Raw genomic sequence first — 23,229 nt, 5'->3', positions numbered from 1 at the left:
AATCAATGAACAACTAAGATGCCACAATGAAGAAATGATGCTTCTCATCTCTCTCCCTTCCTGTCTGTCACTATCTGTGTCTCTCTCTGTCTCTGTCACACATAAAAAAATAAAAATTAAAGCATAACACCGAAAGAGCCAAACTTCATTTGAATTTTAGTAATGGAAACCTTTTTTGTGAAAATGGAGCCATTCACTGTTGACTTGGTTTTCTTTTTTGGTAAATACAGGCACACCTGGAGGATATTGCCGGTTAGGTTCCACATCACTGTAACAAAGTATCACAATAAAATGAGCCATAATCTCTTTGCTGGTGGAGGCTCTTGCTTCCATTTTGTAAAAAACACAACACCTGTGAAGTGCTATAAAATGAAGCACAATAAAGAGGTATGCCTGTATAGTGTTGGAGGAGGTAGCAGTTAGTCAGGTAGGAAGACAAGAAGCCTTTATACTTCATCTCTCCTCTGACATCTTGGCTTTTAGTGGCAAACTCCAGCAACATGTTCAGAAATAAGTTTCCTTTTCTAGTGCTTTGGTGTTTTCCTAGTGAGGGTGGGTTCTCACCTATAAATAGATGGTGAGGGAACAGGAACACAACAGATAGCAAAGAGCCCTGGCATTCTTACCTCTGCTCTCATCCTCTATCTGAGCCTGCCTTGCCCATTTCAGTTTAATCTGGTCCATTTGTAATGGAACTAATGAAAAGTCACTTGCAAGTGATGTGACTAGTAATTAACTGATGTTTGTAGATTGCCTTGAAGGTGAAAGTACTTTATGAATGTTAAATATTATTGTGCTGAGTTAAAGTGAGTATGGTATTCTTTTTAGAAAATATTTTATTTATTGGTTTTAGAAAGAGGAAGGGGGAATGGGAAGCATCAACTTGTAGTAGTAGCTTTTTTTTCCCCCTTCATTTCCAAGTAATAGGAGGGGAGATAGAGAGACAGACTCCCACATGCTCCCCAACCAGGATCTACCTGGCAACCCCCACCTGGAGCCAATGCTCTGCCTATCCAGGGCCATGGTTGCTATTTTTAGTGCCAGAGGCAGAGGATCAATGGAGCCATCCTCAGCACCTGGAGTTAGTGCATTCAAATCAATCAAGCCCTGACTGTAGGAGGGGAAGAGAGAGGAGGGAGAAGGGTGGAGAAGCAGATGGTTGCTTCTCCTGTGTGCCCTGACCAGGAATCGAACCCAGGACATTACCATGCTGGGCTGATGCTCTACTGCTGAGCCAACCAGCCAGGGCCAGCAGTTGCTTGTATGTGCCTTAACCGGGCAGGCCCAGGGTTTCGGACTGGCAACCTCCGCATTCTAGGTTGACTCTTTATGCACCACCACAGGTCAGGTAGCATGGTGTTCTTTTGAAGTAATTCAGCCATGAAGCTATACACCATCTACAAATAGGCAACTGAATAGTAGAAAACAAGTATAAACTCTTAAAGCTTAAGTGCTCATTTTTTATTGATTGATGTACTTTTTTTTTTTTTAGTGAGAGGAAGGGAGATAAAAAGACAGACTCCTGCATGCACCCTGACCAAGATCCACCCAGCAACCCCCATCTGGGGACGTGCTCGCAACCAAGCTACTTTTAGTGCCTGAGGTAGAGGCTCTACAGTGCCATCCTCAGCACCCAGGCCCAATGCACTTGAACCGATTGAGCCATGGCTATGGGAGGAGAAGAAAGAGGAGGGGAAGGGGAGCAGAAGCAGATGGTCACTTCTCCTGTGAGCGCTGACTGGGAATCAAACCCAGGATTTTGGCCCTGGCTGGTTGGCTCAGCGGTAGAGCATCGGCCTGGCGTGCAGGAGTCCCGTGTTCGATTCCTGGCCAGGGCACACAGGAGAAGTGCCCATCTGCTTCTCCACCCCTCCCCCTCTCCTTCCTCTCTGTCTCTCTCTTCCCCTCCCACAGCCGAGGCTCCATTGGAGCAAAGATGGCCCGGGAGCTGGGGATGGCTCTGTGGCCTCTGCCTCAGGTGCTAGAATGGCTCTGGATGCAACAGAGCGACGCCCCAGAGGGACAGAACATCACTCCCTGGTGGGCATACCGGGTGGATCCCAGTCGGGTGCATGCGGGAGTCTGTCTGACTGCCTCCCCGTTTCCAGCTTCGGAAAAATGAAAAAAAAAAAAAAAAAAAAGAAAGAAACCCAGGATTTCCACACACTGGGTCAACACTCTACCACTGAACCAACCAGCCAGGGGCGATTGATGTACTTTCATTTGTCAAAGGTAGGTCAGTTTGTTAGGCTCATTGATAAAACCTTTTAGACTATTGGTAAAACAGCTATATTAGGCTTGCTCGTTTGCACTTTCAATGATAGTGCATGACCACATGACAGAGCCACATGTGTGTAAACCTATGTAAGACTACAGGTACTCTCCCTTGGGTAATTCTCTCAGATCACTGACCTGCCACCGTGAGGTGCGGATTGCTTTCCACCACTGTGAGGGACCATTTTGCTGTTCGTTCACCTGCTGCCTTGAGAAGAGGTTTTCCCCTGCCTGTTTGTTTCGCACTGTTGCCAGAATCTAATAAATGGGAATAGCCCAATGCTTTCTGGCTTCACAGTTCCTCTACTGTCTGCATATATCCAATGTGAACCTTCCTGGCCTTGGCCACTGGCATTACATCTGACCCTGTGAGCTGGATTTGGATCAAATCAGTATGGAGCTGCTAACATCCTTGAAGGGTGGAATAGAGGGGTGGCCATTCTTGAGCATGTGGTTCCCTGTGGCCACCCTGTTGGGGGCTGTAAGCTGTGTGTTTTTTTACAGCCCTGTGAACAGAAAACAAAAGCACTGCCAGAGCTGCAAGTTTGAGAACTCCAGTGTGAGCTGCAGGCTCAAAAACGATGGCTTGAGTGGAATGATTGATGGAGAAGGAATCGTGATTTTGAGTTTCAGTCCGCACTAGAAGCTGAACACTGGCAGTGGCAGTTGTTAAGAGAAAGAACTATGGGTTCAAGAGCTCCAGTTTCAGCTTCAGGCTAAGAGTCAGCAGCTGCAAGAGCAGAAATGTTCACTAAAGGAGCTACATTTGTGCTGGCGGAGTGGCTGAGTCAGCGGTAGCAGGCATTTCCAAATCCTCTGAGGAGGAGGAGGTTTGGGCTGAAACTGCTGTCAGCACACTCAGAGCCCAGCCAGTGGTTACCCAGAAGGTAAAAACCCAGCAGCCAAAAGTACCTCAGGGTAGACACTACCCCCTCTGCAAGTAGTGGAGCACTTTGTGTTCCAGCCCTATACCTAGAAAGAATTGATGAAGTTTGGGGTGAAATTCGGGCAGAAACCCAATGAGCCCCTGACAGCTTGGTTGCTGAGGTTTATAGGGCTTAGGGGTGGATGGCATCATGCTCTCTGGAGCAGAGATGGAGAATTTAGCTGCCATTACCACACATTCCTCCTTGAGGCAGCATCTTTAGAACTGTCATGATAACCCAGGAAACCATACCCTATTAGAATGAGTGATGGCTGCCATTCGGACAGTCTGGCAGAATGCTGGGGACTTGCCATGGCAGTGTGTCAGTGGCAGTCATACTGAGTTGCAGCAGGTCCTCCGGGAACTAGTTATGAGGAATGCTGCTTTCAACCTGAGATCCTGTGGGCCAGATGAAGTATTTACAACAGGGATGAGGGACCTTATTCTCCGTAATGCCCCGTCAGCCCTTTTTTGGTCATTGGTGGCTACCTTGAACCCCTATGTGGGTCAACCCATCAACGCTATTAAACAGATAGTGGCAGATCTGGGGGAGGTGGAAGCAGCATGGCATCATAAAGATGTGTGGGCTGCTGTCCTTGCTGCCCCCCACTCTAACGAGAAATGGGCCTGTAAAGGTTATCCAAACACAGATGTGGGTAGATTTGATTGTGGATGGGGCAGATAAAGAGAAATTGTGTAGCAGGTCTAATAGAGTCCTTTTAGAGCTTTGGTGACAGCTAAAACTGGAACAGAGGTTCCAGCCACTGAAAAAGCAGGAGAAGTGGGCAGCCCTAGCAGCTGCCAAGAAAATGGCTGGTACTCATGTTGTACAGCTGCAAAATTTCTTGTTGGAGACCGCTGAAGGAGAGGAGGATCCCCAAGACCCATTGTTCCAGTTTGAATAGGGGGAGAGCCAAGGGATCTGTCTAATGGGAATGGGCGAGGGCCAGAGACCCCATATAAAATTGGCAATCCACTGGTCCCCTTCTACTGTGCACTAGGTGTTGGCCTTAGAAGATGATAGGTGCTTTTGCATCAGTGAAGAGAACTGTCAAGGCAGCACAGGCCTTGAATGTGTTTGACTCCACCAGGCCCTATGAGCTTGCTGAGGGATTTGGATGGGGCTTGTGTTAATGGACAGAGCTGTATGGCTAGTTGCCTGTAATGAACCTTTATCTTTGATGATTTGTACAGACAGCTGCATTATTGTGGACTGATCATTAAACAGTATAATGGACTCTTGAAGCAGGGACTGTGACAAGAGGGAGGCACTAGCTCCCTTACTGAATGGAAACACTGCTTGTGAAGTGTGATGAGACCCTGATGAGGGGGGCCAGCACATGTGGAGGCCCTCCTGCACTACACAGCTGCTCCCATCCAGTTGTAGAGACACACCAGTGACACTTCCTTCAATGGACATGGCCCTGAACTATACAAGCTCCCCAACTACAATGAGTAGCCTTGTTGACACCATGGGATAGGGGCCTAAAGGTGGCCTCTAGTTAACTCCCTGGGCAAATGGCACCTGGCCACCTAAGATGCAAGTGTGTATGTAATCCCTTGAGTGCTCAGGGAGATGTCACTGTGAAGGGTACCTTTGTATTTACTGTTATTTTTGGTATAGCTTGTGCTTTTGCTGTAGCCTTTTTTCTGTAATGTACCTCATTCCTCACACAGGGACCATTGCAGAAGATACCTGTTGATTTGATTCTGAGGCAAGCAACCCTAAACAGGTGAAATGTAGGGGGAAAAGCTGTGTTGGGCTTGCTTATTTGCACTTTCCATGAATAGTGTGTGAGCACATGGCAGAGTCACATGTGTATAGCCTATGTAAGGCCGTGAGTCCTTTCCCTTGGTGTATATTGCTTGCCTGCCACTGCAAGGGGCCGTTTTCCTGATCACTTGCCCACCTCTATGAGAAGCAGTTTTCCTGCAGTTTTCCCTTGCCTGTTTGCTCACCCACTGTTGTGTGAATCTAATACATGGGAATGGCCCAATGCTTTCCAACTCTGCAGTTCCTCTACCATCTGCCCAAATACAATGTGAACCAGCCTGGCCTCAGCCACCAGCATTACACCAGGCCTGTTTTGACAGTGTGTAAAGCATCAACCTGGAAAGCTGAGGTCAACAGTTTGAAACCCTGGGCTTGCCCAGTCCAGGCACATATGACAAGCAATAAATGAATAACTAAAGTGAAGCAACTATGATACTTCTTGCCCCCCCCATAAGATCAATAAATAAAAATATTTTTCTAAGTGGTAGGTGGGTAGAGAGACAGACTTTTGCATGTGTCTTGACTGGGACCCACCCAGCAACCCCCATCTGGGGCCCATGCTCAAATCAAACCAGTTATCCTCAGTGCCTGAAGGCAATGCTTGGACCATCCAACCTATCCTCAGCACCTGAGGCTGATGCTCAGACCAACTGAGCTATCCTCAGTGCTCGGGGCCCACGCTTGAACCAACTGAGCCACTGGCTGAGAGAGGGGAAGAGAAGCAGATGGTCCCTTCTCATGTGTGCCCTGACCAGAGATAGAAATCAAGACTTCCACACACTGGGCCAATGTTCTATCCACTGAACGAACCAGCCATTCAATTTTTATTGAATTTATTGAGGTAACATGGTTAATAAAATTATATAGGTTTTAGGTGTACAATTCTATAATACATCATTGTATTGACCCCAAGTCAAGTTTCCTTCTATCACCATTTATCTCCCCTTTACCTGCTTCATCCCTCTGCCACCTTTCCTTCTGGTAATCACCATACTGCTGTTTGTGTCTATGAATTGTTTTTCCTTGCTTATCTTTACTATTTATCACTTGATATCTTCCCACTTCTAGTGTTTATGGGTGAGCTTGGCCATCATCAGTATGTGTGGGATTGTCCAGGCAAGTGTTCATTTCAGTGTTGCTCCAAATTTGGGAGTAATATGACAGTGACTTTTAGTTCTTTCCTAGAATAAGGACATGGTTATCTGGGAGTGGGAGGGGGCCAACAGAAGGGAGAGATGACAGAGATCTCAAAGAAGCCTTTAGTGGCGTTAGATATGTGCAGTCTTGACTGTGATGAAAGTTTCATGGGTATATATACCGTATTTTTTGCTCCATAAAACGCACTTTTCTCCCCCCAAAAGTGAAGGGGGAAATGCCTGTGCATCTTATGGAGTAAAAAATACAGTATTTTATTAAATATTTTAACACCATTTGGTTCAGAATATATTTTTTCTTATTTTCTTCCTTAAAACCCTAGGTGTGTCTTATGGTCAGGTGCGTCTTACGGAGTGAAAAGTACGGTGTGTGTCAAACTTATCAAATATACACTTTAATTATGTGAAGTTTATTTTACGTCCATTTTTTCTCAAAAAAGAACTGTTGTAAAAGTGGGTTCTGGTGATGGTTATATACACAAGTCTATAAATTCACTAAGTCATTGAATTACACACTTTGAGTGGATGAATTTTATGATATATATTATGCCTCAAAAAGTCATTTAAAAAGATCAGAAGGAAACATACCATGTATTAAAATGTGTTGGCCCAGGTAGTGAAATTACAATGCATTTTTCTGAGATTATCTTGTTACAGCATTCCATATTTTCAGTATTTTCTAATTGAATACAAAATATATTTTAATTTTTCTATTCATTTGATGGGGGGGAGCAGCAACTTGTTCCACTTAGTTGTGCACACATTGGTTGCTTCTCATACATGCCCTAAACGGGGATCAAGCCTGTGACCACAGCACGCTGGGACAGTGCTTTTATCTACTTAGCAACCCAGCCAGGGCCTAATTGAATGCAAATTTAATATATCTCCTGGAATTAGTATGTTTATTTCTTTCAACTTCTAATACTCCAGACATCAATTGTATCATCTTTGTGTAACTTGAAGGAAAAAATAGACTGAATTGTAAATCTAAAATTTGAAAGTAAAATTCTAAATGCACACCTAGCCCTTGACTGAATAGCTTAGTTGGTTAGAGCATCTTCCTGAAACCCAAAGGTTGTGGGTTTGATCCCTGGTCAGAGCACATACAGGAGCAGATTGGTGTTGCTGTCTCTTTCCTTCTGTCCTTTCCTCTCTCTTTAAAATCAATAAAAATGAGAAAATAAAATAAAAAAAAATAAATAAATAAATGCACACTCTACCCTTTATTTTAAATGGTTTTTCTTTCAGTTTCCACAGTATAAATATATTGTTGTCTTCATGTTAGACTTAATTGTAATTTCTTCTTTTTTTAGCGAGAGAGACAGAGAGGGGGACAGATAGGAACAGACAGGAAGGGAGAAAAGATGAAAAGCATCAGTTCTTCATTGTGACACCTTAGTTGTTCATTGATTGCTTTCTCATATGTTACATGACCAGTGGAGCTCCAGCTGAGCCAGTGACCCCTTGTTCAAGCCAGCGACCGTGGGGTCATATCTATAATCTCTCACTCAAACCAGTGACCCCACACTCAAGCTGGTAAGCCTGTACTCAAGATGTTGACCTCAGGATTTCAAATCTGGGTCCTCTGCATCCCAGGCCAATGCTGTATCCACTGTGCCACTGCCTGGTCAGGCTGTAATTTCTTCTTTAGAAGGTAATTCTTTGCCTTCTAAATAGTAATTAATAATGGTAGCACTAAACCAGGACTCAGGCCCTGGCCGGTTGGCTCAGCGGTAGAGCGTCGGCCTGGCGTGCGAGGGACCTGGGTTCGATTCCCGGCCAGGGCACATAGGAGAAGCGCCCATTTGCTTCTCCAGCACCCCCTTCCTTCCTCTCTGTCTCTCTCTTCCCCTCCCGCAGCCGAGGCTCCATTGGAGCAAAGATGGCCCGGGCGCTGGTGATGGCTCCTTGGCCTCTGCCCCAGGCGCTAGAGTGGCTCTGGTCACGGCAGAGCCACGCCCCGGAGGGGCAGAGCATCGCCCCCTGGTGGGCAGAGCGTTGCCCCTGGTGGGCGTGCCAGGTGGATCCCGGTCGGGCACATGCGGGAGTCTGTCTGACTGTCTCTCCCCGTTTCCAGCTTCAGAAAAATACAAAAAAAAAAAAACAAAAACAAACAAACCCAGGACTCAGGTGGCATATGATCACTCCCTTGACATTACTGTTTTAAAGGTAACATAAAAAACACAAAAGAAAGATACATAGAGAAACAAAAGAAAAGAAAAAAACACGTGCATAAATGTCATTCTTAGGTTTTAAGAGTCAGACATTTCTGACTTGAACCTAGGCTCAGCTTCTAGAAATTACAAAAATGCTAACCTTCTTTACACATCTTTATTCAAGTATATAGTATTATGAATCATTTAATGTTGACATTTACTTGTAAAACAAACTAAATGACCAAACTCTATGGCAATAGATAGGCAGCATTTGAGGCCTATTATTTTTTTTTTTTTTGTCTCTTTCTTTTTTAAATCTTTTTATTTATTTATTTATTTATTTATTTATTTATTTATTTATTTATTTTTGGTATTTTTCTGAAGTTGGAAATGGGGAGGCAGTCAGACTCCCACATGCGCCCGACCGGGATCCACCCGGCACGCCCACCAGGGGGCGATGCTCTGTCCATCTGGGGCGTCACTCTATTGCAACCAGAGCCATTCTAGCGCCTGAGGCAGAGGCCACAGAGCCATCCTCAGCGCCTGGGCAAACTTTGGAGCCTTGGCTGCGGGAGGGGAAGAGAGAGACAGAGAGGAAGGAGAGGGGGAGGAGTAGAGAAGCAGATGGGCGCTTCTCCTGTGTACTCTGGCCAAGAATCAAACCCGGACTCTACCACTGAACCAACCAGCCAGGGCAAGGGGATTATTTTTTTTTAGTTCATTTTCTGATGTTTCATTGTTGGCATATAGGAAGGCAATAGACTTTTGTATATTAATTTTGTATCCTGCGACCTTACTGTATTGGTTTATTGTTTCTAATAGTCTTTTTGTGGAGTCTTTGGAGTTTTCGATGTATAGGATCATATCATCTGCAAAAAGTGAAACCTTTATTTCTTCTTTCCCAATATGAATGCCTTTTATTTCTTTATCTTGTCTGATTGCTCTGGCTAGAACTTCCAGCACTACATTGAATAAGAGTGGAGAGAGTGGACAACCTTGTCTTGTTCCTGATTTTAGGGGAAAAAGTCTTCAGTTTTATGCTATTTAATATGATGTTAGCTTATGGTTTATCATAAATGGTCTTTATTATCTTGAGATATATTCCTTCTATACCCATTTTGTTGAGTGTTTTAAACATAAAATGGTGTTGCATTTTATCAAATGCCTTTTCTGCATGTATTGATAGGATTGTATGGTTTTTGTTCTTTGTTTTGTTGATATGGGGTATTACATCAACCGTTTTACATATGTTGAACCATCCTTGTGATTCTGGGATGAATCCCACTTGATCATGATAAATTATTATTATTTTTTTATGTGCCTTGACCGCGGGCCTTCAGCAGACAGAGTAACCCCTTGCTCGAGCCAGGGACGCTGGGCTCAATCTGGTGAGCTTTTGCTCAAACCAGATGAGCCCTTGCTCAAGCTGGCGACCTCGGGGTCTCGAACCTGGGTCTTCTGCATCCTAGTCCGACGCTCTATCCACTGCGCCACTGCCTGGTCAGGCGAATTATTTTTTTAATATGTTTTTGTATTTGATTTGCTGAGGTCTATATTTTATTCTTCATCTACCCTATTAATTTTTTTTTAAGTTCAGCACCATTTATTAAGTGAACTCAGCTGTTGTTCTAGCTGCTACCTGTTATCAAAATGCTCTTCCAATCCCTCAATGATCTTCCAGGTAGCATGCCAACAGAACAAGAGACTCCAATGATGGTGCCATCATGAGAGGGAGAGGGTCATGGCATATTCAACTGTGGCTTCCAAAGGTTTTAAAAAAAGGAGTCTTTGGGGCCTGGCCTGCCTAGCATTTTGATGCAGTGGTTGTGGGTTTTATATTCCATAATGGTGTTGGGAGGTAGGTTAAGTACTTGCTGAAAGGTATCACAGATTTGAGCAGTGATTTCTTGGTCACTGGCAGTCTTATTCCATATTGAAATAATGTCCTACTGAAACCAGATAGAGACCACAGCCCCACAGATGTCTTCCCCAACCGTGAACTGTTACCCCAACATAGCCAAGATGAGATTCTCCAAGCAACGGGATGTTAAGCCCTTCCGCAGTCGAATAATCCACTTGCCACCATTTTTATTTGCCTCATCCTTCCACGTGGGTTTAATTCCTTCTTTGAAGAGATGGAAGTTGTCATGGCCGGTCAGGTCCCCAGGACTTATCATATGGCTGTAAAAACTCCAGAATTGCTCCACAGAGGCAAAGGTGCCAATCTGTTTGATATTCTGTTCATCGCTCTGTGAGCTGATGGGTTGGTCAGGGGTTCTCCTGGAGTACCAGAAAGTGTAGTTGTACTGCAGGGGATGCTCTGCTGATCCAGGGACAACAACCTTCTTGCTGCTGCTCTTAGATTTGTCTTGTTCCGTTTTTCCCTTCTCCCCATCTTTCTGTGTGCTATTTTCTTCATTCTGATCATGCTCTCCACTGTCATAATCTTTAAGTGCATTGAACTGGTTCATCTTCTCGCTGTTGCTGCTGCCAACCCTGCTAAATTTTAAATGAGTACATTTTATGGGAAAACGTTCCACTGTTTCCCCACCCCTCAGAAGAGGTACCTCCCAACTCATTTGAAGTGGCAGAAACTATTGAAGTGTTGTTGGGTTTGGGTTTCTAAGTGCTTCTAGATAGAGCAGCTACTTATTATATGTGAGGCTCTGTGTTAAGCACTTTATATATAAAATTTCATTTAAGGAGCTACTTATATCTCAAGTATATGTTAAGCACTTTATATATACAATCTCATTTGATCCTCTCAGCAGTCCTAAGAGAGAGGTACCTACTATTTTACCTGTTTTTATGATTGAGGAAATTGAAGCTTACAGAGTTTAGCTAATTTGCCTATGGTCAAAAATGCTAAGTGAAGAGTCTGGATTCAAGGATAGAAAGAGCAGTTTTAACTCCAAAATACACTATATTGCTCAGCAACAACAATAGTAAAAATAACAGCAACAGTTTATTGGGCACTGCTATAACAGTGAGGCACTGTGTTAAATACTTCCATGCTTAAGCCCTTTAACCTTCACATCAACTGTATAAAGACTGTATCATTGATCCTATTTTGCCAGATGAAAAAATTGAAACAGATTTAGTATTTCAATTCTTGAGGATCACATGTTTGAAATTGTTAAATGTGAGTCTCTCAAGGATGAGATCAATATGGTTGCAGATATAGTTAGCCAAGATAAAGCAGAACCTGAATCCTGCCCCAATTACTTGGTTCCAGGAGGTCTCCTAGGGAAATCTATGCTGGAGTATAAAACAAAGCAAAGTGACTTATATTAGCAGGGGCGTTGGCTCCAAACTCCAGTGTGCCACCACAAGAAGACAGGCTGGCTCACAGCAATTTTGCTAAGCTAGATAGGCCTGAGGCCCCCAAAGCCCACATTCTAGCTGTGGCTCTTTCTTAGCTGATGTGACAGAGCCCCCTACCTAGAGGTGCTAAAGGGAAAGAAATACCATTTGTCTTGATGCCTGAGAGCCTCTTCCCCTAGAATGTGGCTGCTGCAAAGGCAAGGTGAGTAAAAAGGCACTAACAAACGATAGAGACAACCTGTAAGAATCACTTACCTCTTTAAAGACTACTCTGAAAGTGCCACCAACTGTGATTGTGGTTCAACCTACCGCCCTGGAATCTTCCCAATCCAAATCAGCACTCCTTATGAAAGGTAGAAGTGGGGATGGAGGAGAAGAGAAATCCTAAGATTCCTTTCACCTAAAGACTGGTACTACCACAGCAAGTAAGTGGTAGAGCTTGGTTTAAACTGATGTCTACCTCTTAACCACTATTGCAGAGGGAGGGGTATATCAAAATTCATTGTGGGTATTTTTCAGAATACATATAGCCCTCTACACAGTTATAAATGCTAAACAAGATAACTACAAAGCATTAAAGGTGGTGGGGGTGGAGAGATCAAAGATGGGAAGAGAAACATATAGATAGCATGAAGTAAAAACAAAAAAACCCAAAGATCTATTTCTATGTACTGATAAGGAGAAATGTTACTTTGGCGTTACAAAACCAAGGTCTAGAACAGTGTACCCACTGTGTTATCTTACGTACAAGAAAAGCGGAGATAATAAATGTGTGTATACATGCTTAATTTTGCATAAAGGACCACTGAAAGAACAATTAAGAAACCAATAAAAGTTACCCATAGGTGGCAAGAGGAAATGGGGGCATAGGGTCAGAAGTGGGAATAGGACTTCTAGTTCATTCTTTTTTTTTTTTTAAGAGAGAAGCAGAAAGCACCAACTCTCATATGTGCCTTGACCAGGTAAGCCCAGGGTCTCATACCAGTGACCTCAGCACCCACTACGCCACCACAGGTCAGGCGGGAATAGGACTTCTAAATGTATACCTTTTTATGGTTTTGATTTCTTAACTTTCTAAGTATAGTATCTGTTTTTATTTTATTTATTTTTTTAAACTTTTTTTTAAGATTTTATTTATTTATTTATTTAGAGACAGAGAGAAGGATAGATAGGGACAGAGAGACAGGAATGCAGAGAGATGAGAAGCATCAATCATCAGTTTTTCGTTGTGGCACCTTAGTAGTTCATTGATTGCTTTCTCATATGTGCCTTGACTGTGGGCCTTCAGCAGACCGAGTAACCCCTTGCTCAAGCCAGCGACCTTGGGCTCAAGCTGGTGAGCTTTTGCTCGAACCAGATGAGCTGGGCTTAAGCTGGCGACTTCAGGGTCTCAAACCTGGGTCTTCTGCATCCCAGTTCGACGTTCTATCCACTGTGCCACCTCCTGGTCAGGCAGTATCTGTTTTTAAATAAAAATTGGGGTTAAAGAAGCAGAAAGAAAATGGTAAAGAGAGTTTTTAAAGAAAGACAAAGACTACAAACAAATAGAAAAATATCATGAGAATACTTTTTCAAAGACTCATTGGTGATTTTTTTTCTACATGGGGTGGAATTCAGGGAAAGCAAAAGAAGTTAATGCTCAGAGATGGCTGGAAAGAGACCACCTTTGGCTGGATACCATAGACTGAACCTGGGGTCTAGAGTACAAGATGTTTCCTGAGTGACTGAGGGAGTTGAGGAAGAATACCTACTTGGTATGTATTGGAACCAAGTAACTATCAAGCCAGTGGCACATCTTTTATTGCTGTTCATGTACATTACTCTTCCTCTACCTCATAAGAATGCTATCAGTGTTAATACCACTTATACTTCAGAGAAGAGCATCTCTAGTTTCTTGTAAGATCCGTTGTTGTTGGGGTTTGTTTTTTTTTATCACACTTTGTTCCCTGCAGCATTTTTCACTGATAATCACTACTTTGTTCTTTAACTTTTCTCCCACCTTGGTTCCTATGATAATGAATACAGTTATCCACCGTCTGTGAATTCATTGAGCACTGCTTGGGCCAGGCATATGCTAGACACCATCTTTCCTACTTCTTTAAGACTTAAGTCTTTTTAGCTAGCTCATCACTTTCTTTCTCTGCCCTTCCTTTTCCATCTTCTACCTCAGCTGTCATCATGGTACAAGGTTCAGTCTTGAGTCCCCTGCTTTTATCCCTATGTTATTTCTGTTAGGTATGAACCTTTCTCACAACTTTAACCAGCACCACTAAACACAGCCATTCATCTGACTGCCATTCCTCAAGCTTCAGTTCTACCAAATACGTTCACTTAAACATAATAGTTCTCCTGGTCTTGCCATGTACTAAACTGAACTCATCACATTCCTCCTTCCCTGATGGCCCTCTGTTCTAACACCCTCCTTTCCAAGGATGACATACAATTATCTCATGTGCCACTGACACTTTGGGATCATCTTAGATGGTTCTTTTTTTCTTTGTTTGTTTTTCAACTACTAGGCAGCACTTAACTAGCCCTGTTGTTGAAATGTTTCTCTTTTCCAACCTCTTTTCTTATGCCCATCCTCATCAACCTAATGTGTGCCATTGGTCCCATAGTTACCACATCAGCCTCCTCTTGGGGCCCACTACTTAAGATCTCTGCTTGCTTCCTTCCTTACATCTGATACACTGCAAGGCAAATGAACTTAGTAGTACAGTGGTCCCTCGTCTATCGCAGAGGTGAGGTTCCAGAAACCTCTGTGACAGGCGAAAATCCACGAAGTAGCAACCTTATATTTATTTTATTATTTATTTGTAAGGCTTTCTAAACCCTCCCTACACTCTTATAAACCTTTCCCACAGTGTTATTAACCTTTCCCACACTCTTATAAACACTTCCTATGCTCTTAAACACTTTCTACACTCTTAAACCTATGTAAAATCCTGCAATATAGTGAAAAATCTGCAACACAAAATTATATATATACAGTTTAAAAATCCACAATACAGTAAGATTGCGATACAGTGAGACCACAAAAAGTGAACTAAGATATGGCGAGGGATGACTGTAGTTCATAGTATATAGTCCTTGAGGGTGGTTTCACTATCATTAGTCTCCTATAATCAGCCTCCTATCATCTTGTGAAACCTTCTATTTTGGAACTTGTAAATAATTTCATCCTCTCCCCAGCTAAATTATTACCTTTTTGAGTAATCCAAATGATGAGCAACTTTGTTTTGAAGAATGAGAAAACTTTCTTTTTTCTTTTTTTTTTTTTTCTGAAGCTGGAAACGGGGAGAGACAGTCAGACAGACTCCCGCATGCGCCTGACCGGGATCCACCCGGCACGCCCACCAGGGGCGATGCTCTGCCCCTCCGGGGCGTCGCTCTGCCGCGACCAGAGCAACTCTAGCGCCTGGGGCAGAGGCCAAGGAGCCATCCCCAGCGCCCGGGCCATCTTTGCTCCAATGGAGCCTTGGCTGCGGGAGGGGAAGAGAGAGACAGAGAGGAAGGGGGGGATGGAGAAGCAAATGGGCGCTTCTCCTATGAGCCCTGGCTGGGAATCAAACCCGGGTCCCCTGCACGCCAGGCCGACGCTCTACCACTGAGCCAACCGGCCAGGGCTCAAGTTATTAGAAAGTAAATTGCTTAGTTTTATCTAGATTTCTTATAAGTCATATTGAGAGGTTATATTGGATGAAAACGTATGATTCTGGTTCTGCTTCTGTCAAAGGTGAATAGGGATCAGATTTACCCTCCCACCTAGAATAACCAGAGAAATCTGACAAAATGAATGAAACAATGGGTTTTAAGCACTGAATAGCAGGTAACCAAAAACTAAGAGATGGCAAACAGATGAGATGAATACTTATGATTATTCCAGTTTACTAAAGTGCCTTGAGAAAGTCATCACGAATCATCAGGGAAATGCAGATCAAAACCACAAGAAGATATCACCTCACACCTGTTAGAGTGGCTATTATCAAAAAGACAAGAGGTAGGCCCTGGCCGGTTGGCTAAGTGGTAGAGCATTGGCCTGGCGTGCAAGGGGTCCCGGGTTCGATTCCCGGCCAGGGCACACAGGAGAAGCACCCATCTGCTTCTCTACCCCTCCCCCTCTCCTTCCTCTCTGTCTCTCTCTTCCCCTCCCGTAGTGAGGCTCCATTGAAGCAAAGATGGCCCGGGCGCTGGGGATGGCTCCTTGGCCTCTGCCCCAGGCACTAGAGTGGCTCTGGTTGCAACAGAGCGACGCCCCGGAGGGGCAGAGCATCGCCCCCTGGTGGGCAGAGCATCGCCCCTGGTGGGCGTGCCGGGTGGATCCCGGTCGGGCGCATGCGGAAGTCTGTCTGACTGTCTCTCCCCGTTGCCAGCTTCGGAAAAACACACACACACACACACACACACACACAAAAGACAAGAGGTAAGTGTTGGCAAAAATGTGGAGAAAAGAGCACCCTGTGTACTGTTGGTGGGGATGTAAACTGATGCAGCCACTATGGAAAGCACTAAGGAGGGTCCTCAAAAAATTAAAAATAGAACTACCATATGATCCAGCCATCCCACTTCTGAATATATACCCAAAAGAAATGAAATCAGTGCCTTGAAAAGAAATCTGCAGTCAAATTCATTGCAGGGGCCCTGCCCGGTTGGCTCAGCGGTAGAGCGTCGGCCTGGCGTGCGGGGGACCCGGGTTCGATTCCCAGCCAGGGCACATAGGAGAGGCGCCCATTTGCTTCTCCACCCCCCCCTTCCTCTCGGTCTCTCTTTTCCCCTCCCGCAGCCAAGGCTCCATTGGAGCAAAGATGGCCTAGGTGCTGGGGATGGCTCCTTGGCCTCTGCCCCAGGCGCTAGAGTGGCTCTGGTTGCAGCAGAGCGACGCCCCGGAGGGGCAGAGCATCGCCTCCTGGTGGGCAGAGCATCGACCCTGGTGGGCGTGCCAGGTGGATGCCGGAAGGGCGCATGCGGGAGTCTGTCTGACTGTCTCTCCCCGTTTCCAGCTTCAGGAAAAAAAAAAAAAAAAAAAAAAAAAAGATCAAAAACAACATAAAAATCTGAGCAGCAAGTACATGTCAGGTATTCACACAAAATTAACCCTGGCATATCCCACAGTTGCTATCAAAGGACGTTGAGATAATTCAACAATACTTATTTGTTTGAAGATCTCAATTCTCTGCTTTAGCAGTCATTTGAGGTCCTGACTATTGAAAAGGGCATGATTGATGAAAATTGGTCTTTGCTTATGTTCTTCTCCATGCCTGGAATCCTTTGATCACTCTCCGCCTTTTCTCACTGTCTTACGTCAAAGCTTCAAATTCTGCCTTCCTTTAGGACTGGCCTGCATTTTATATCCTCCAGTAAACCACTAACCCCTTATCATTTGGATTAGCCATGTTAGAGTTGCAAAGAACAAGTGAGGATTTCAGAACTATCAGACCTGGGTTTGATTTACATTCTGCTAAATACAACTTGTGTAAATCTCCACAAGTTATGTTATGCCTTTAGTTTTCCCATCTGTAAAATGAGAATCATGCCTGTTTTGCAGTTATTTTGAGTATTCAGTGAAATAAAGGAGGTAAAAGTACTAGCCTCAGTGCTAGTTCTTTTCCTCCTCAATCAAAAAGAAAACTTTAAGCATTATATTTCTTGTATCTTATTTTTCCAAGATGACACTTGGTGTCTGTGGAAAGACAACAAGACTTCTGTACCTGTCCTCTCTTGGCCTCAGGGAACCAACTACTGCCCAAAGCAAACTGGTTGGATGAAAACAAGTATGAACATGATTGAAGGGACTCTGGTATTCTAATACTATTCAATCAGCAACTCTTACTGAATTCCTGTGACTACTGAACCTATGAGCTGAACACTAGAATGGGGGTGGCAGGAGGGTGGAGGGAACTGTTAGCAAGATATGAAGGAGGAGGAGGAGAAAGAGGAGAAAGGGAAGATAGAGTAGGAGAAGGGAAGGGGAAGGTGGAGGAGAAGAAGAAGAATGAGAACAAAGATAATGATAAAAACAAGAAGGGAAAAAAAAACAAGAATAATGCTAGATCTCATGTAACAAAGTCTTGAAGTAGCCAGCTAGGCAACACAGCAACTCCACAATGTCTTAGGTCCAAGGCTCTTTCCATCTTCCTGATCTGACATCCTAAACATGTAGCTTTCTCTTTACACTGGTAGGATGGCTCTCATACCTCTGAGTATTATGACTACATTATATGTAGAAAAAATAGAGAATGTAAATGGCAAAGAGCCAGCTAAGTCCCTTTTTGTCAGGAAAACAGTAACTTTCTCAACAGCCTCCTTCAATAGAGTTCTACTTTATCTCATTTTCCAGAGCTGGATCACATGGCCATCCTTCTTTCTAGTCTGGGGAGATAAGTATTCATACTGGGCATATAGCCTCCCTGAAAACTGAGGTTCTAATGGTAAAGATGAAAAGAATGAGTATTAGATAAGCAATTATCAGTATTTGCCACACGAAGCTTACAATCTGTTTAGTTGAAAATATACCATAAACAAATGGGGGAAGGGAGTTTAAGAACATATGTAACCCAAAAGTTTCCTCAGAGCAATAAAGAATGCAATAAGATCCTTTGGGTAAAGTCTCCCAGAAAAGTAAAAAATCCCAAGAAATCTGTGAAGGACATCGGGAACAAAAATTATTGCTGTTGTGATTGAAACAAACAAGCAACTGGTTCTTGTAAACTGTAAGATATGCAGGATTTAGGAATGGGCTTGGATAGAACCTAGAAGGCCTGCAACAGTTTTCATAGGCTTCTTTCCAATAAAGTCACAGTGCTTCTAACTACAGAAAGCTAAATAGCTATGGCTGGGCAGCTCAGTTGGGTGTTGTGTCATACCAATACACTAATACTGGGATCCCTGGTCAGGGCACATACAAGAATCAACCAATGGGCCCTGGCTGGTTGGCTCAGCAGTAGAGTGTCGGCCCAGCGTGTGGAAATCCCAGGTTCGATTCCCAGCCAGGGCACATAGGAGAAGTGCCTATCTGCTTCTCCACCCTTCCCCCTCTCCTTTCTCTCTATCTCTCTCTCCCCTCCCACAGCCAAGGCTCCATTGGAGCAAAAGTTGGCCTGGGAGCTGAGGATGGCTCCATGGCCTCTGCCTCAGGCACTAGAATGGCTCCAGTTGCAACAAAGCAATGCCCCAGATGGGCAAAGCATCGCCTCCTGGTGGGCATGCTGGGTGGATTCCGGTCGGGCACATGTGGCAGTCTGTCTACCTCCCTGCTTCTCACTTCAGAAAAATACAAAAAAAAAATCAATCAATGCCTGAGCAGGCGGTGGCGCAGTGGATGGAGCATTGGCCTGGGATGCTGAGGACCCAGGTTAGAAACCCCAAGGTTACTGGATTGAGTATAGGGTCATCTAGCCTGCGCACGGGCTCACCAGCTTGAGCATGGGATCATAGACCATGACCCCATGATTGCTGGCTTGAGCCCAAAGGTCACTGGCTTTGAAGCCCAAGGTCGCTGGCTTGAGCAAGGGGTCATTGGCTCGGCTAAAGCCCCTGGTCCAGGCATATATGGGAAAGCAATCAATGAACAACAACAAAAGAACCAACCAATAAATGCATAAATAAGTGGAACAACAAATCAATATTTCTCTCACCCCCTCGCTCCCTCCCTTCCTGTCTCTCTAGAATCAAATAATTTTTAAAATTTTTTTTAAAGAACAAAGAAAGCTGAATACAGAAACTTCTGAGAACTCATTTAGATGATGGTTCCAAGAGGAACCATTTTCTCCTAAGCCACACATGATGCAGTTTACTTCTAATATGGTAAATGATGGTTAGTCTCTAAAGCAGGGGTCCCCAAACTTTTTACACAGGGGGCCAGTTCACTGTCCCTCAGACCGTTGGAGGGCCAGACTCTAAAAAAAAACTATGAACAAATCCCTATGCACACTGCACGTATCTTATTTTAAAGTAAAAAAAACAAAACAGGAACAAATACAATATTTAAAATAAAGAACAAGTAAATTTAAATCAACAAACTGACCAGTATTTCAATGGGAACTATGCTCCTCTCACTGACCACCAATGAAAATGGTGCCCCTGGCCTGAACTGTGGTGGCACAGTGGATAAAGCGTCGACCTGGAAATGCTGAGGTCGCCGGTTCAAAACCCTGGGCTTGCCTGGTCAAGGCACATATGGGAATTGATGCTTCCAGCTCCTCCCCCCTTCTCTCTCTCTGTCTCGCCTCTCTCTCTCTCTCCCTCCCTTTTTCTCTCCCTCTCCTCTCTAAAATGAATAATAAAAAAAAAATTTTTAAAAGAAAGATGCCCCTTCCGGAAGTGCGGTGGGGGCCGGATAAATGGCCTCAGGGGGCCGCATGCAGCCCGCGGGCTGTAGTTTGGGGACCCTTACTCTAAAGGTAAGATACTCTGGGCTCAAAAACTTTCTAAATTTTAGATTTAGAAAACTTCAATCTAGAATGAATAAAAAGTTAAGGAAATTTAATTTTTTTCTTAAGCGCATATAGATTTTGGATTTATACATAAACATAAAGACGGTGATAGTATCATTCAGGATTCTACCAGAGAAACAGAATCACTAGGATTATCTATCTATCTACCTATTAATATTTATCTATCTTTATTTATTTATACATACACAGAGATGGGCAAAGTAGTTTAACAGTTGTAACAAATAAACAATAATAAATAATAATACAAGGATAAACTCTGTGTTTTGTGTATTCATAACTGTAAACCTACTTTTTCCAACCCTGTATATATAAATTTTATTGCAATGAATTGGCCTCGGTGATTGTTGAGGTTCAGTAGGCAAGTCCAAAATCTAAAATCTGTAGAGCAGAGAATCAGGAAAGGCAGACTGGAATTCTTAGACACAACTGATGCTGCCATCCACAGTTGGAAATTTTTCTTCAAGGAAGCTTCAGTTCCACTCTTAAGACCTTCGACTGATTAAACCAGGCCCACCATTTTATATATTAATACTTAGAGTCAACTAATTGTAGACTTAAATCACATCTGCAGCCTTGGCCTGTTGGTTCAGTGGTAGAGCGTTGGCCTGGCATGCAGGAGTCCCAGGTTCAATTCCCGGCCAGGACACACAGGAGAAGCACCCATCTGCTTCTCCACCCCTCCCCCTTTCCTTCCTCTCTGTCTCTCTCTTCCCCTCCCGTAGCCAGGGCTCCATTGGAGCAAAGTTGGCCCGGACGCTGGGGGTGGCTCTATGGCCTCTGCCTCAGGCGCTAGAATGGCTCTGGTTGAAACAGAGCAACGCCCCAGATGGTCAGAGCATCACCCCCTGGTGAGCATGCCGGGTGGATCCCGGTTGGGCACATGCGGGAGTCTGTCTGAATGCCTCCCCGTTTCCAACTTAAGAAAAATACAAAAAAAAAATCACATCTGCAAAACACCCAACTTAAATTAGTGTTTGAATGAATAACTGGGGACTAGAGCCTAGCCATGCTGCACATAAAACTGACCATTACAGTGATGGTTGGTGTTTTGTTTTTCAGTTCTATTAGGAAATACTTTGTTCCTTGTGAAAATCAACAAGCCCAGACAGGCTTCCAAGAAGAAAGTCAATATTATCAAACTGTTTTTATCAGCATTAATACATACACAGGTGGGCAAAACTAGGTTTACAGTTGTGAGTACAAAAAACACAGAATTTATTCTTATATTGTTATTTATTAATTATTGTATTATCTTCCATATGAACAACTGTAAACCTACTTTGTCCCACCCTATATTTGGTCTATGAAGGATGCTAACCATCTGGTAAAAGGAAGCTTCATTGTTTACAACTCGTTGTGTGTAAGCTATTGCCTGATTCCACTAAACTGTTTTAAATTTACTGGTAAGAAAATTAGTTCTTCAATTCAATTTAAGCTAACACTTTAAAAAGAAAAATGTATTTTAAAAAACAGTTCTGTATCTCTTCATTTGTAAATCATTTCCTCATGCCACAAATGTGTAATGAGTACTGGGCTAGGTTAGTTTGCTATTTCCACTCTCCCTTGTTATGAAAATTGTGGCTGTTTTAAATACTGAAAATTATAAAAAGTAGAAAGCATTCTGTTTTGAAGTGCACCTCCTATCTACTAATGATATAGAAAAGTTACCTCTCAGAGCCTGTTTGCTTACCTTTAAATAAGAATAATGAGTACTATTTTAGGATTTGGGGGATTAGATGAGAAAACATAAGGTAAATACTTGGAACACAGCACATGCTTCACAAATATTGATTTTCTGCCCCCTTCCATGAATATAGCTGTCACAAGTGAAGTCTTGTGAATTAAAAGTTCTCTTAAACGTGTTCATGGATAGGAAGAATTAACATCATTAAAATGTCCATAGTACACAAAGCAATCTATAGATTCAAAACAAGCCCTATCAAAATACCAATGGTGTATTTCAGAGAACTAGAAAAAATAATCCAAAAATGGATATGAAACCACAAAGCCCTTGACAACTTCAGCAATCTTTTTTTTTTGAGTGAGAGGCAGGGAGGCAGACAGACAGACTCCCACATGTGCCCCAACCGGGATCCACCCAGCAAGCCCCCACAGGGCAATGCTCTACCCACGGCTCCATTGCTTGGCAACCAAACTATTTTAGTGCCTGAGGCAAGTCCATGGAGCCATCCTCAGTGCCTAGAGCCAACTTGCTTGAACCTTTTGAGCCATGGCTCCAGGAGAGGAAGAAAGAGAAGGGGGAGGGGTGAATATGCAGATAGTCACTTCTCCTGTGTGCCCTGACCAGGAATTGAACCCTGGACTTCCATATGTGGGGCCAAAACTCTACCACTGAGCCAACTGGCCACAGCAATTCCACAGTCTTGAGAATGAAGAGCAAAGTTGAAGGAATCACACTACCTGATATAAAACTATACTTCAAGGCCATTGTAATCAAAACAGCATGGTACTGGTATAAAAATAGAGATATATATATCAATGGAACAGAATTGAGAGCCCAGAAATAAAACAACATCTTTATAGTCAATATTTGACAAAACAAGAATATATAATGGAGTAAAGACAAGTCTATTCAATAAGTGGTGCTGGGAAAATTGGACATATACATGTAGAAGAATGGACTAGACCACCTTCTTATACCATACACAAGGATAAACTCAAAATGAATTGAAGACTTAAATATGTATAAGACTCAAAATTATAAAACTAAAAGAAAACAGAAAGCAGTAAAATCTCCCATATTTCCCTTAGCGGTATTTTTTCTAATACATCTCCTTGGGCAAGGGAAACTAAATTAAAAACCTAACCATAAACATCTGGAAGGAAACATAGGCAGTAAACTCTCCGGTATCTCTCCTAGCAATATTTTTGCGGATTTATCTCCATGGGCAAGTCAAATAAAGGACAAAAAAATGGGACTATATCAAACTAAAAAGCTTTTTCACAGCAAAAGATACTATGAACAAAATAAAAAGACAACCCACACAATGGAAGAACATATTTGCCAGTACGTCTGATAAGGGGTTAATAACCAAAATTTATAAAGAACTTCTAAAACTCAACACCAGGAAGGTAAACAATCAAATTTAAAAATGGTCAAAAGAACTGAATAGACACTTCTCCAAAGAGGACATACAGATGGCCAATA

General features: G+C 43.3%; 1 protein-coding gene and 1 pseudogene across 1 annotated transcript in view; one reads left to right on the top strand and one right to left on the bottom strand.

Annotated features, from left to right (window-relative positions):
• RP2 (RP2 activator of ARL3 GTPase) overlaps positions 1–23,229 on the top strand; it is a 95,718-nt gene that overhangs the window by 67,858 nt on the left and 4,631 nt on the right. The window lies entirely within an intron of this gene.
• LOC136386330 (eukaryotic translation initiation factor 4E type 2 pseudogene) lies at positions 10,023–10,754 on the bottom strand (annotated as a pseudogene).

This window comes from Saccopteryx leptura, chromosome X, assembly GCF_036850995.1.
Source record: "Saccopteryx leptura isolate mSacLep1 chromosome X, mSacLep1_pri_phased_curated, whole genome shotgun sequence".
NCBI classification, from domain to species: Eukaryota; Metazoa; Chordata; class Mammalia; order Chiroptera; family Emballonuridae; genus Saccopteryx; species Saccopteryx leptura.
The sequence above is the reverse complement of the archived record's forward strand: the minus strand, read 5'-3'. Positions and strand labels throughout refer to the sequence as shown.